This window comes from Euprymna scolopes, chromosome 46 (assembly GCF_053919585.1).
Source record: "Euprymna scolopes isolate OS-2025 chromosome 46, ASM5391958v1, whole genome shotgun sequence".
Classification (NCBI taxonomy): domain Eukaryota; kingdom Metazoa; phylum Mollusca; class Cephalopoda; order Sepiida; family Sepiolidae; genus Euprymna; species Euprymna scolopes.
This window is the reverse complement of record NC_136527.1, coordinates 76,699,795-76,715,328: the sequence shown is the minus strand read 5'-3', so window position 1 is coordinate 76,715,328 and position 15,534 is coordinate 76,699,795. Positions and strand designations below refer to the sequence as shown.

Below are 15,534 nucleotides of genomic sequence, written 5' to 3'. Positions count from 1 at the left end.
ATATATATATATATATATATATATATATACATTTCTTGAAAACTTTCCCGTTTTCATTAATTAACATTTCCAATTAAACAACATACATGCATAAATATATATATATATATACATATATATATATATATATATATATATATATATATACATTTCTTGAAAAACTTTCCCGTTTTCATTAATTAACATTTCCAATTAAACAATATATATCCATATATATATATGTATATATATATATACATACATACATACATATATATATATATATATATATATATATATATATATATATATATATATATATATATATATATACTATTAAAACAGACAATGGAGAAAACATTATTATGTAAAACAGAAAATGAAAATTACTTATTCATAATTGTCTAAACTGTGTGGGCGCAATTTGAAAACAAAACATTTACTGCATAAAAATGTATAAAAATATGATTGTAAAGACATTTATTGAAAAGTTTGCGTAAGAAAATATTATTTTAATAAAACAATTTTATAATGAAAGCAACATTGGGTTTTTATAAAATAGTTTGCTTTTTTTCGAACAAATAAATTATTTGAATGAAACTTTTTGGAATAAAAGCAACTTTAAAGTGTCAACAACAAATTAATTTAAACCGAACAATCATTATCCAGTTTAATTTTTTTGTGTTATTTATTTCCTGCTTCGGTCATAGTTCACAATACTGATTTCTCTTTCGAATTTTAATGACAGGTTCGCGAAAAAAAAATGGCGTCTTCATTTTCGACGATAAACTGTAGAAGCACCGAAGTTGTTTTTGAAGTTCTGAATGCTTCGTCCCAGATATGAGGTGCTCTATAAGTTGTTCCTCTGTTTAGTGGACATCTCGGAATTTGCATTTTAATGTCTGTAATTTATATCTGCCTAGAATGTCATCTAAATTCTCTGATTCCTTTTATTTATATTGACGCGCCAGGGGCGATATGGAAATACAATTGTGGTTGTAATCATTCTTTGAATTTTTGCCAAATAAAAATGAAAATTAATTGAAATTTTTTCATCATAAGAAGCGAAAATGGCTGCAACGATCTACTTCCGGTATTTCGCGATTATCACAATAAATGAATATGCCGCATTATTAATTAAAACGTCATTTTATTATTAAAACGTTTATTAAAACGTAATAGTAACTTCCGGTTCAAGTGTGACGGCGTGACGCTGGTGTATAACAACGTCGATTGTTTTAATCGTATTAATGTTATATTTATTTTATCTTTAAGCATCGATATAATTTATTTCATTATTTAATATGCTTTTAAGCATTTATATAATTTATTTCATTATTTAATATGATTTAAACATGATTGGAAAACAATTGCACACATTTAACTAATGAACGGACATTTTTTACACGAGGAACGAAATAATGATTGCACCGTTTTCCGTTGTTCATTTTTCTTATACAGTTGATTTTTCTCTTTAAATAATTTCTCGTTTAAATCATGTTTTTCATCTTTTAATTTTGATTGTTTTATATTTTCATATATTTTATTTCTTAATGAATTGGACACACAAAACAAAAGTTTTATCAATTTACTAAAAAAATCCTAACGAGCAAAACAATTTTTTGTGTTTTGGACACATGAGAAAATACGAATTTATCCCACTTTTTTTTCGTATTAAATTCCTGGAATGAAAGGTAAGTTTTTTTTTTTGTTTTTTTTTTAAACACTTTCAAAACAATTTACATCCAATAACTTTTTAAATAATCTGAAACATAAAAATAATTTTATTTTTATTGCAATTGAGTGGGTTTTACTAGTATTTTTTTTATTTTATTTTTTAACGATTTTCAGACTGTAGATGACCATAGACATTTTTATCTTGTTCTAACGTAAACTCATCACTAATTTTTTTTTCAAAATAAATAAACGCTTCCAAATAAGTATAAAACACACGAAAGACTTATTCAGATACGTAGAAGAGTAATGTTTTCGCCATTACTAACATTTATTTGTAATATATTGGTTTTGTCTTTTAGGACGGTGTTTTTTTTTTTGTCTAAACTATAAAATGGTGCTTTTGTTAATTAAATTGTTAGGTGAAATGACGAATTAGTTATCAGTGACATCCTTTCAATCCTACGATGAGCTTTCTAACTAATAACGTTATTATTAACTTTGTCTCTGTGTGTCTGTGTGAGTTTGTTCCTTATGGACTCCTAAACAACTGTGCTAGTATATATATATATATATATATATATATATATATATATATATGTGTGTGTGTGTGTGTGTGTGTGTGTGTGTGTGTGTGTGTGTGTGAGAGAGAGAGAGAGAGAGAGTCTGTATGTTCCAATTAATTAAAAAACGTCAATTTTTCAAAATAAAATGTAATACAATGTTTAATTTTATGTCATATATATAATTCTTTCTTTGCATATATTTTAAAGGCTATTAGTGCATAATAGACAAACACATAAATTACGCAGATTATAAAGAGTTACAATTTTTTTTTATTTTGGCTTTTTGTATTGCGGTAACATTTTTGTGTGTTTTAGCACACATTTTTTATTTTTATTTGGTTTATTTTATAATGGTATGAATTTATTTTTACAGTGACGGACCGACCATATTTTTTAATTTAACATTTTTAAACTACCGTTTGAACAGTATGCATATAATTAGTTTTGAAAATTTCTCTCGATGGATGACCAAGTGAAGTATTTATTGCAGCAGGTTTAGGTCAGAGGAGGAGGAGGAGGGAGACGAGTAAAAGAACGGTATGAAGTAATAACACTTCTGCTTATACCAAGCTTGGGTTTGCCAGTGGTTTGCACATGATTGCACCAGGAGATTACTAGCTGTGTGTCAGAAACTTTGTGAAAAATATTGAATAATTCGGCCCCCTGTTGTTCCAAGCTTATAACTATTCGAAAAATGTAATTCAAACCCTAATTTTTTTAATTAAAGGAGGAAGGACAAAGATTTCATTTAAAAAAAGAAACCAACGTGATTTAAAAATAAAAAAGGTTCTAAACTTCGAACTTTACAGGAAAATTTCTAAAAAAAAAACACAACTTTTTTGTTTTAAATTTGAATATATTATTTATTGATCTTTTATCTTCAATTTGTGATATATAAAACTTTGGTGAGTAAATTAATTATTTACTTTTTAATAGACATATCAAAATGGGGGGGGGGCGTGAATTAGAAAAAAAAGTTTGTCTAAAATATTATAATCGGTTTAATGGAAAGGGCATAAAATTTCACATTGACCCTGAAAATATCGTAAAATAGAATGAATAGAAAAATTATGATAGATTTTTAAAATTTAAAAATTGAAACATATTGAACCCGTAAAATTCAATTGATTTCATTACTGTTTTTTTTAAAAAAACAAAAGAATAATATTTCTTTTTATACAACTTTAATAGTTTATTTTGGAAGTATAATCCATAAAGAAAATAAACAACCTACTTTTAAAAGAGAAATTACGAGTTTTTTTAATATTTTATTCGCAGTTTCGTGTTAGGGGTGTCAAAAATTCCTACAAAAATTCTGATACACCTAGTAATGCGGCATATTCACTCATTGTGATCATCGCTAAGTACCGGAAGTTCCGGAAGCAGACGATAACTAGTAGATCACTACACTCTTTAGCACATCCAGGTAGACTTTAGTGTTTAGCTGCAACTTAAAAGAAAACCGGTTTTCATCAAACGGAAATTGTGTCATGTTGTCTCTTCTGTGATGATGATGGTATCGTTTGTTTTTTTACATCATTTCATAAAATTCACTCCATCATATTATCCCCCGCCCTGATACACCACTGCCTGTTTTCTTTTCTGTTTGCAAAGCACATAATCACTGCACTCCGGCCAAGCATTTGACCTCCAACAGATTCGAAAACTGCCATAAATTATGCCAAAACCTCATAACTCACTTGTTTATTTTTTTCAACAGAAACTGACAAACAAATGCAAATCCTTAACCTATTATTTACAAGTTTAAGTGCAAGGTTAAAAAGAGAAAATGTTTTTATGTTCGAATAAGAAATGAAACTTCCTTAAGGTTAAGCGTTAAAAAAGTGACTATTTTTCTTATCAGAGGATAAAATTATTATTTTGTTTCTTCAAATATTTTCTGAGAAAATATTAAATGTTTTGAACAGTACTAAGAAATGTTAGTAAAAATTTAAAGAGTTTTATTTGAGTATTTTTTCTTTTTAATACTTCTTATATCAAGTGGCTTCATACTTTGTAGCAACTTTTATATAAACAAACAAAATAACTCTTTAATTAATGTATTTTAATCGGATTGTAAAAAAACTTTATCATTTAGAATGCTTCTCTTACATGTAAGTTTAAAATTAGAGTTTAAATATATACTATATAAAATAAGTTCAAAATAATAGTTTGAATATATACTATATAAAATAAGTTTTAAATAACAGTTTAAATATATACTATATATAATAAGTTTAAAATAATTGTTTGATTATATACTATATAAAATAAGTTCAAAATAATAGTTTACATATATACTATATAAAATTAATTTAAAATAACAGTTTAAATATATACTATATAAAATAAGTTTAAAATTAGAGTTTAAATATATACTATATAAAATAAGTTCAAAATAATAGTTTAAATATATACTATATAAAATAAATCTAAAATTAACAGCTTGAATCTATACTATATAAATTAAGTTTTTAATAACAGTTTAAATATATACTATATATAATAAGTTTAAAATAATAGTTTAAATATATACGATATAAAACAAGCTAAAAATAACAGCTTAAATCTATACTATATAAAATAAGTTTAAAATTACAATTTGAATGGTGTCATGTCTTTTCTGTGGTCACAATTGTATCCTTCCACCCTGTAACTTCGTTTTTCTACCACATATCGTAAAATTCATTCCATCATATAATGCACACACACACACACATTATATATTATGTTAACGTTGAGCATTACAAAAATGATTCTTTTTCTCATCAGAGAATTGAATTAGAATTTTATTGCTTCAAATACTTTCTGAGAAAATATTAAACGTTTTAAAAAGTATTTAGAAATCGTAGATAAAATATAAAGAGTTTTGTAATGAAAACAGGACGATAAGTTTTCGTCTAGTAATCTTTATTATTCAATTAGGAATTCGACTATTGTTCTACTCAACAAGCCGAAATACACAGCTTTTATAGTCTTGGATATAAAGGGAGATAATCCATATTCACAACATACAATGCTCAGTGGAATAATTTCAATTTAATTGCCGAGTAAAGTTTGCTGTAAAATGGAAAAGAGGATAATTCATGACAGTGTGGCTTGTCAATGCTTGTTGAAGTGATGTCAACTATGGGTAGACTGTTAGCGAATTTGTTCATGCTCCGAGTAGCTGGTCTGCCAAACTGTTTTTAATCAATTCACTGCTCATGTAACTCGTTATAATACATACCATATTCCAGTACCTTCTTTTCCCAAACTGTAGATTATCATCTTGCTGTTTTCCAAATAAAGTTAAATAGTTATCTGTTGCCTTTGGTTTAAATAATTTCACTATCAAGTGGCTTCATACCTTTCTGTAGCGACTTTTATGTAAACACGCTACATTACTCTTTACTTGTTACATGTCCGGTTTCATTTTCGAACAGGTGTTCAGTGGATTATTGGATATGTTGATCATTTGATGTAAATCACATAAAACATGAAATAAAAAAAGTAAATCTTGTGAAAAAGAAGAAATTAAAACGTTATAGCCAATGAAATTCGCTTGAATGTTTTTTATTTGTTTATATTAATACATTCAACATTTTTATATCCTCTCGATATTTAAACATATTAGTTTGAAATAATAGGATGGACGGATTGAGGAATACATGAGAAGAAATATAAAATGTTGCCAAAACAAAGAAAATATTAGCATCGATCTAAATTTGTGTGTGTATGTATGGGTGTGTTATATATAGGAGTACAGAACAAACAATTTATTGCAACACCTGTGTATACTTTGTAGTGGTGATTAATACTTATATTTCTTTTTGTGTGTGTATGGGTGTGTTATATTGTGTACATTGGGTGTTTGTGTATATTTCCCTATCAAAGTAATCTGTCAATTTTCAGTATACAGACTAAAGATTTGACGTAAGATGTATTGAGATTTGGGAAAATCTTTTTACTCGGTTTTCGGCCAGAAATACATGAGAAGAAATAGAAAATATAGTTGCAAAAACAAAGAGAATATTAGAATCTATCTAACATTTTGTATGTATGGATGGGTTTGCTATATATAGGAGAACAAACAATTAGTATATCACCTGTGTGTAACTTGTAGGGGTGATTAATATTTCAATTTCTTTTTGTGTGTATGGATGGGTGTTATTTATAAAAAAGATTGGAGAATAAACAATTTAACATACCACTTAACCTAAGTCATATGATTATAAAAGTTTTTTGTTAAAACGTAAATAATATTGTTAGATAAAATGTTCATTATAAACTTCTTGCTATTTAAAGAGAAAACATTAAAACGCTAAGTCAAACGTCTGTGGTTACAAATAATTAAATCTAAAACTGAATTGCAGGGAAATGGATATTTCTCATCGAAACCCCATTAGTTGTAAATAATAGGATGGACAAAATGAGAAATAGAAAAGCACAAAGTAAGTGCATCCATTTACCTACGTTAGTTGTTTTGTCATAAAAGTTTAAAATAATCCATTTAATCTTAATTATAGAAATTTTAATATTTTGTCTAACTAATATTTAAAGATAAAAAATTAAAACGTTTATAAGTTAAATATTTGTGGTTGGAAATAATCTTTATATTCAGATGAATTATGCGTGAATAAATATTTTTTTCTGTTTCTTCACCCCAAACGAACAAAATTCGAGTCTGACATAAGTTTCCAGTATTTGGGACTAAAAATACAGGGATATTATATAAGATTATGGTTAGTTTAAATATGTATTATATGTTTATAGTGATTTAAATCTTTCGTTTGAATAATATTTTAAGACAAAACATTGAACACATAAACTATCTCCAGTAAAGACCCTAATTTACCTTATATGTGCTTCCGGATTGCCATTGCATTTATATTTGCCCTCTATCGGCCCTACAACAATAGAGTTACTATCTTTAAGAGCATATCTGTGAAAGTTGACCACATCCTGTTTGCTCATCTTTTGGCAAACATCCATATTTGTGGTGACTTCAATGTCCACAATGTGAAATGACTGATCCACTCGAACATGTTGAGGGGAGGTTCTATCATGATTTCGCCATTGCCTATGACCTCACTCAGATTGTTCACATATCCACCCGTGTGCCCAATACTTCCGGTCAGTACGCTCGCCTTCTAGACCTTTTTCTCACAATTTCCCCATAGCTATGTTCATGTTCCCTTCTGTCTCCTCTGGAATCTTCCGACTACTCGGTTGTATCAGTCAAGATAAAAACGAAATATTAGAAGTCTTCAAATATACCTCTCCACCATACTGTATATCGATACTCTACAGCTAACTGGGATAGCTTCCGTACATTTATATCTGATCTACATCTGCATTCCATGTTTAAAAAGGAAGTGTCTTCTATAGTATCAGGCCTGACCGAATGGTTAATTGTAGGCATAGACCGATTCATACCATCTAAAAAAATCCAATAAAAACCTAACAGCCAGCCATGGTTCTCCCCAGAATGTACTGCTGCCACTGCGTACAGAAAGCACTTTTTCCATAGCTACCAACGTAATAGATGTACTGAGATTAAAGCTGTTTTCAGGACTGCCAGCAACCACTGTAAAAGAGTAATAAAAAATGCAAGAGAACTATATGCTATGTCCGATAAACCCAAAGTTACTGAACAGCGGCTTGGTTCCCACCAGCTTTTGCAAATAGCGGATAGGATCCTTAACTGAACCTGCATTCAATCCCAACCATCTTCAATGGTTTTCTCGTCAGCATCAGACAACGATAAACTATTTGCCAAGAACTTTGAAGCTAATTCTACCCTATGCGACGAAGGCCATCAACTCTCCATATTTCCTCCCATAACAGACAACACCCCGTGCAACATCCAAATATCTGTGCATGAGGTCGCCAAGCTAATCAAGAACCTTGATTCCAGTAAAACAACTGGCCCTGACGGCATTCAACTTATAGTGTTGAAAATGCTTCAACCAGAATTGCTGCATACTTAAAAAAAACTGTCCAAGCATTGCCTTAAAAAGAAGTGCTTCCGAACACCCTGGAAAACCTCGTCAGTGTGCCCTGTATTTAAGAATTCAGGTGATAAGTCATCTCCCTCTTTGTACAGACCAATAACTTTCCCGTGTGTCATGAGTAAGTATCTGGAATCCATATTAAATAGAGAAGTTGTCAACCACCTCAGCAGAAATAACCTTCTTAGTGACATGCAATATGATTTCCGCTTTGCCAGATCTACTGCAGATGTGCTAATGGTTATATCTCATACGATTCGTGAATCTCTTGACAAAAGCTTCGTTTCTAGAGCAATTGCTCTTGACATATCAAAGGCCTTCGGTAAGGTATAGCATAAGAGCCTACTGAACAGGATATCCAGCTCTGTATAACTGAAAATGCCTCCTCAATCCTTAAATAATTTATCTCTGATAGGGTCATAAGAGAAGTGGTTGATGGGCAGAAACCAGAGGCCCACAATATTAATGCAGGGGTCCATCTGGGCCCAACTCTCTTCCTGATCTACATCAACGATCTCCCAAAACATAAAGTTAAATGATTCGTGTACATCTAAGCTGATGACGATGACACGATCATCTATGGCAACAAATCAAAGGCCGTAAATGACAAAGTTCTCTCTGATTCTCTCTCAACTGATCTGGAATGCGTGGTACAGTGGGGGAAGAGGTGGCTAGTGACTTTTAATGCATCTAAAACCAAGCTCCTATCTTTACATCATTAACGCTCTTATCCCCATCTGACATCAATTGAAATGGATGGCTATCGTCTAAGTGAAGCACTATGTTTTGATAAGCTTCTGGGCTTGACCTTTACTCTTGACCTGAAATAGAACACGTACATCAAGTCAGTTGCCAAGGTCACTGGAAAAATGATAGGATCCTTCTACCACTGATGAAGCTATCTCACTTTTGATGCAATTCTCTCTATATATAAGGCAAGTAGATCCAAGGATGAAGTACTGCTGCCACATCTGGGCAGAAGCTGCTAAAAACAGCCTAAGCTTCCTTGACAGAGTACAAAATATGCTTTGTGGCTTAGTGGGAGATGCCCTTTTCTTTTCCCTGCAACCTCTCACCCACAGGAGAGGCGTTGCGAGCCTGTCTTTGTTTTATCGTTACCTCCATGGCAAGTGCTCGTCTGAGCTCAAATCTCTGGTCCACCCCTCACTAATCTTTCATGATAAACACCCATCTAGCTGAAACCACTGTCAAAAATTTTCCCCATTCTTTATCTGTGCCAAAACAAAGACGTAGATTTCATGAACAAAGCTTCTTTCTGAACCATCCATTATTAAATCTCCAATACTAACGATTACTATGATACTATTACATTGATTACTGTACACACAATAACCCTTATCCTTGAGGGCTTCAGAACCTTGATAAGTGGTGACTACCTTGTAAAAAAACTGTGATTAAAAATATTTTTATCTTCATATGAATTAGGGTTGAACAGATAATTTAAAATAATACATTCAAGATGATTTTTACACATTTTCATCGCAAACAAGGCATATTAACGGCTGAATATAAAGGACTAATATTTGAGACAATTACTAAGAAACAAGTTGATCAATGTCTGTACATATCACATTTAAAATAGTGCATTTCTGTACAGTCAGGGAAGCCGAAAACAGGAGGGGAATTCCAAAGTGTAACAGACTGAGGGAGACAAATAAAAGAGTAAAAGACTTTCAGGTACATAGAAATATCAACAATGAAGGGGCCAAATTTTGCTGTTGGTCAGATGTCGAGGGGGTACAGTAACTATATATTGATCAGAGCACATTCCATAAATTACTTGAAAATGGGTATAGGGATTCAACATTGCGAAAGTTGAACAGAGAGTGGATCTTGAACATAGGGGTGAGACCTTTCGATTTGAGATTCGTTTGGAACCTTATCTAAGACTGATTTTGTTATTGTAGTTTCACAGGCTAAATGCATATTCTAATGTAATCTAAATGTTTTACATCTAACTTAAAATAATATGGTAAGATTAAATGTCTACAGTAGTTTAAATGTTTTGTTTTACTAATACGTTAAACATCTGTAAATAATGAATAATCTTAATAATATATATTACATTTAAATTACTGCATTTCTGTAGGAAGACAAGTATAGGAGAAAAAGATTTCTGCTATATAGAAATACCAACATGGAAAAAGGCCGGGGTTTTCTGCTTGTCAGATAGAGTAGAATTATGTACGTCCAGGGGGTACAGTTACTATACATTCATCAGAGCACATTCCATTAAATTACTTGAAAACCGGGTATAGGGATTAAACATTGTGAGAGTGAGACAGAGAGTTGAGCAAATGTGTGGAGGATGGATATATTAGATTTGAGACTCTTCTTGAACCGTTAAAGTTAAATCCAATAAAATTAACAACAATAAATAATAGTAATACATCAAAACATATACTAACAATATATAATTTCATTTTGTTGCAGATGTTCCTGATTGAACCCTATGATTGAATTTTAATGGACTATGATTTTCTTTAAACGTTATTCGACGAAGAGAATAACATTATTTGGAAGATTACAGCGACATCTGTGTGAAAAAGTGTACTTTTGAAGATTGTTGAGATAATAATCTTGAAACGCAATCATAAATGAGATATGAGAACTCACACGAGGGAAAATTCATATTCTTGTGAAGTTTGTGGATATTCTTGTTCTCAAAAATCAATTTTAGTGATACATATGAGAACTCACACTGGGAAAAGCCACATACATGTGAAGTTTGTGGATATTCTTTTTCTCAAACATCAATTTTAGTGAGACATATGAGAACTCACACTGGGGAAAGGCCATATTCATGTAAAGTTTGTGAATATTCTTGTATTCAAAAATCATCGTTAGCGAAACATATGAGAACTCACACTGGGGAAAGGCTACATTCATGTGAAATTTGTGGATATTCTTGTTCTGATAAATCATCGTTAGTTAAACATATGAGAACTCACACTGGGGAAAAGCCATATACATGTGAGGTTTGTGGATATTCATGTATTCAAAAGTCGTCGTTAGTTAAACATATAAGAACTCACACGGGGGAAAAGCCACATACATGTGAGGTTTGTGGATATTCTTGTTCTCAAAAATCATCGTTACTTAAACATATAAGAACTCACACGGGGGAAAAGCCACACACATGTGAAGTTTGTGGATATTCTTGTATTCAAAAATCATCGTTAGTTAAACATATGAGAACTCACACTGGGGAAAAGCCATATTCATGTAAAGTTTGTGGATATTCTTCTCCCGTGAAATCATCGTTAGTGCAACATATGAGAACTCACACTGGGGAAAAGCCACATTCATGTGAAGTTTGTAGATATTCTTGTGGTCGAAAATCATCGTTAATGATACATATGAAAACCCACACGAAAAAAGCAAAATCTTCAAACATGAATTACTGCTGATTACATGAAAATGGCAAAGTTACCATGTTCTATTACAAAGACATACCGGCGGCAGATACATAAAAGTCAAGTCCATCATCAAGTCGGCAAAGAAAAACCGCAACCATTATTGACGTTACATCCATAAATGATTTTGACTTTAATAGAGCTGAACCAGGGAAGATTACAAAATATTAGCGCATCTTCATTAATAACAAAGTATTTTCAAAAACAGAATCAAGTGTTAGCTTTAGGAGGGAGCCCTTAATCAGTCAGATCTAAAAGTAAAATTCAGAAACGCCATATTCTTGCAAAATATTTTCTACGAATTTGGATTTATTCATATGAGAACTCCAAGTAAAACAGTATTACTGAAAATAAACCGGAAACGACTCATGATTGATGAAACTATTCTTAATAAATATTTTATAATTGAGCTAAAGTTGAGACTAATACAATATGATGAAGTAATGAATTGTTTAAAAATAAGCTTGTGAGAAAGAAATATAATTGTTGTAGAGGAAATTGTTAATAAAAAATATTATTGCTCCCTTTTCTCATGAGTGTTGCATTATTAATTGGGCAGCTGTCTACATTAATATTATTCACACAAACAATATGAATCAGACATATTTTCTTGCCACCAAATTGTATCAAAACTTTTTGTAGATAAACTATTTTATATGTAGTGTGTTTTTGCTTTACATTTAATAAATATTAGTTACAAACCTGATAACTCATAGCATAGAAAATCTCTTATGAAATTTGTGCGTTTTTTTATATTTTTAGTTATTGTTTGATCTGCTAGAAATTCTCTTCCTGGACCCTAAATTAACTCAGACAAAAGTGAACATAAAATTATTAAATTGAATGGTCCCTCCTCCGACAAATACCATTCATCTATTTAAATTTTTAGTGGACCTCATCAGTATTTGTACAATAACTTGCCTACAACTATTGGAATATCCCTTTGTTTACCAGCGTTACTCTCATGAAACGTTTGACACGTTTAGTGAAATTCAGTTTCCTTAATTCACGAGTTTAGTTGTAACCTATTTTCAGTTTTCTAACGTAAACAAATCTATATATCTATAAGAGTGAAATCGTCTGTGTGTTTAAATTTCACGACCAAACTACGCTGTCAATTTCCAGTCTACAGACTAGAGATTTACATAAGGCGTATTGAGATTTGGAAAAAAATTTTTAATCGGTTTTTGGCCAGAAATGTGTCTGTCAACGGTCAAAAATCAAAGATGTGACCTTTGAAACGCTACAAAATTTCTCTTCCAATTTAGGGGCTAAACACTTGAAGTTTTTGATGTAGGTTTCTTCGACATTGATCAAACTTTTTTTATTTGATTTGAACCCAAAACAATAAATGTGCAGAGGTCAAATTGAAAAAAAAACATTGACTTTTGTGGTCTCTAAAAGCTTAGTCATCTAACTTGTTATCTAAACATTTCAAATTTTACATAAAGTTTATTTAGCCATAGGGTAAGCTTTTTAATGGATTTTTGGCCGAATATTTAACTTCCAGGTTCAAAAGAGTTGACTTTTACGTTCTCTAGCAAATTATTCAGCCAATTATTGGGTCTAAACATGTGTAAATTTACATAATCGATATTTAGACATGCAGAAAGTTTTTAATCAGTTTTTGGCTGCCAAGGGGGCAAGATCTTTTAGTTTACTCTGTCGTGGTAGCTGTTGTCCGGTAGGTTAACAAATTCATAATTTGGATGTATCAATTCTTGGGACTGAGGTTGCAGTTGCAAGAATTTCTAGAAGTCGAAAGTGGTAGAATATCCAGGAGACCGTTAAAGGTAAGCTTAACCAGATCCCACCAAATCACATCATTACATACAGAAAAATAAAAACATCAATTTCGGAAAATAATGACATTTTACAAAGAACTTCTTGGCAGACGTTGGGATTTACAAATTGTTGGGGACTTGCATAAATCCCCTGAAATAAATAAATAAAAGAAATACCAAATAGCGCAAAATTATCTTTTGTTTATTTTCGTTAAAAAAAAAATTACTTTTTAGTGTGCGACAAGGTAACAGTCTGTATGAAAGAAAGGGGGCGGGAGAGGGCGAAGACTAGAGAGCGTGAGAGAAATAGTTCAACGATGTGTTGTAGCGAAGTGATAGAAAGAGTCAAGCAATATTCTTTGACATGCGAGAAAAGCTGTCATTTAAGCTACTGAATTTTACTCGGCGAGCGGTGCTGTTGGTGTCGCTTGTCTCTTTTTCTGACTAGAGATGTTCTCTGTTTTTATTTCCTCTTTTTTTCTTTCCTAACACGAGCTGCACGATGCATGACGTAAGGTTCTTTACTTTTAACCACAGTGTCACACGTGGTTATTTTCTGAGGAAAAGAATCAGTCATAAAACCATGAAAGCGGACTGCGTGTTGTGTGTGTGCCTCGCATAAGAAAACAATAGTTCAATAAAACCTTGTTAAAAGAAGAAATAATTCTCGTTCGTTGTGGTAATTTTCTTGGATGGGAATTAAGTTTCATTTACTTGGCGTGCAAATTCCAGAAAGGGAATTTTTAATGACTTCCATAAAAGAGTTATTTATATATTGAGTCTCCAGGAAGACAAGAGGAGAAACTGGAACAAATCTAAACTGAATTAATTTTCGCAGTTATGTTAATAGTCATAGTCCAGTTGGAAAGTTTCAAAGCAGCTGAAAAAAAATGAAAACTGTTTTTTGCAACAATGCAGAAGTCCAAAGAAAAATTGATCTCCAATCAAGTGGGATAGAAAAATACAAAGGAACAGAAAAACTGCATGCCATTTTCATAATAATAATAATAATAATAATAATATATATATATATATATATATATATATATATATATATATATATATATATCCACGGTGTAAAAGGCTTGTGTGTTTGGAAATGTCACCCATATATATTTAACACATCCTATCTGTTTAGTTTTAGCTCAGAAAGGTAGAAACAAAGGGTGCCACCATGAAATATTCTTTGTTTTCTAAGAAGGAAGAAAAAACAAGACGCTTGATATAGTCAAGGAGTCGTGATATAATTTAGGAAGGTAGAAGTTTTACCCATAATAAAATATATTTAATGAACACAGCACAAAATGAACAAAAAACTTATTTTTAAAAATAACAACGTAAAATAGGGGTTATTGGCAGCAGGACCTGGAAGGTCAAACTAAGATTAAGGAAGAATGTTCTTTTGAGGTCGTTGTTGTTCAGTCAGTACATTTTATGTGTCGTCCCAAACTAATAGAAATTGGCTCCAGTGGAGACCGTCAATGCTAGATCAAGATGTCCGGTTGACAGGGGACGAGAGAAGATAGGTGCTGCTAGGTTGAAGGTCAGATCCTGACTTTAGGGAGCAGATGTTGTAATGTTATGACCCTTTAGACTGTGATCATAGCATAGTATCTGTGTTTACTGTGGCAAGCAGAACCAAGGGTCAAAACATTATTATTATTAATATTAATACTACTACTAATAACAATAATAACATTAACAATAATAATAATAAAATAATAATAATAATAACAATAATAATAATAATAATAATCTCCTTTCCATGTAAATAAAAAGAATATTAAATAAGTAAAAATGATAATAGGATAAGCCTAGAATCGAACCCTTACTTCTCCAGAAGGGCAAATTCATGTCATACGTAAGTTTTAGCGTAAAAAAATTCTCAGTTATAATGCCGGCTTTTAATGTTTTGTAATCAATAAGCTCATTATTTTTATTTATTTATTTATTTATTATTATTATTATTATTATTATTATTATTATTATTATTATTATTATTACTACTACTACTACTACTAATAATAATAGTAATAATGAGTTCTGTAAAATATATTTTAAAAACGCACCCAGAAAGAGACCAATTTATTTAAATGTAGGC

The 15,534-nt window shown here is 30.9% G+C and overlaps 1 long non-coding RNA gene across 1 annotated transcript; it reads left to right on the top strand.

Annotated features, from left to right (window-relative positions):
- Nucleotides 1-1,245: 1,245 nt before the first annotated feature.
- Nucleotides 1,246-12,374, top strand: LOC145270563 (uncharacterized). Its single transcript, XR_013865448.1, has 2 exons — nt 1,246-1,673; nt 10,667-12,374. It is a non-coding gene; the product is annotated as an uncharacterized LOC145270563 (long non-coding RNA).
- Nucleotides 12,375-15,534: the final 3,160 nt, after the last annotated feature.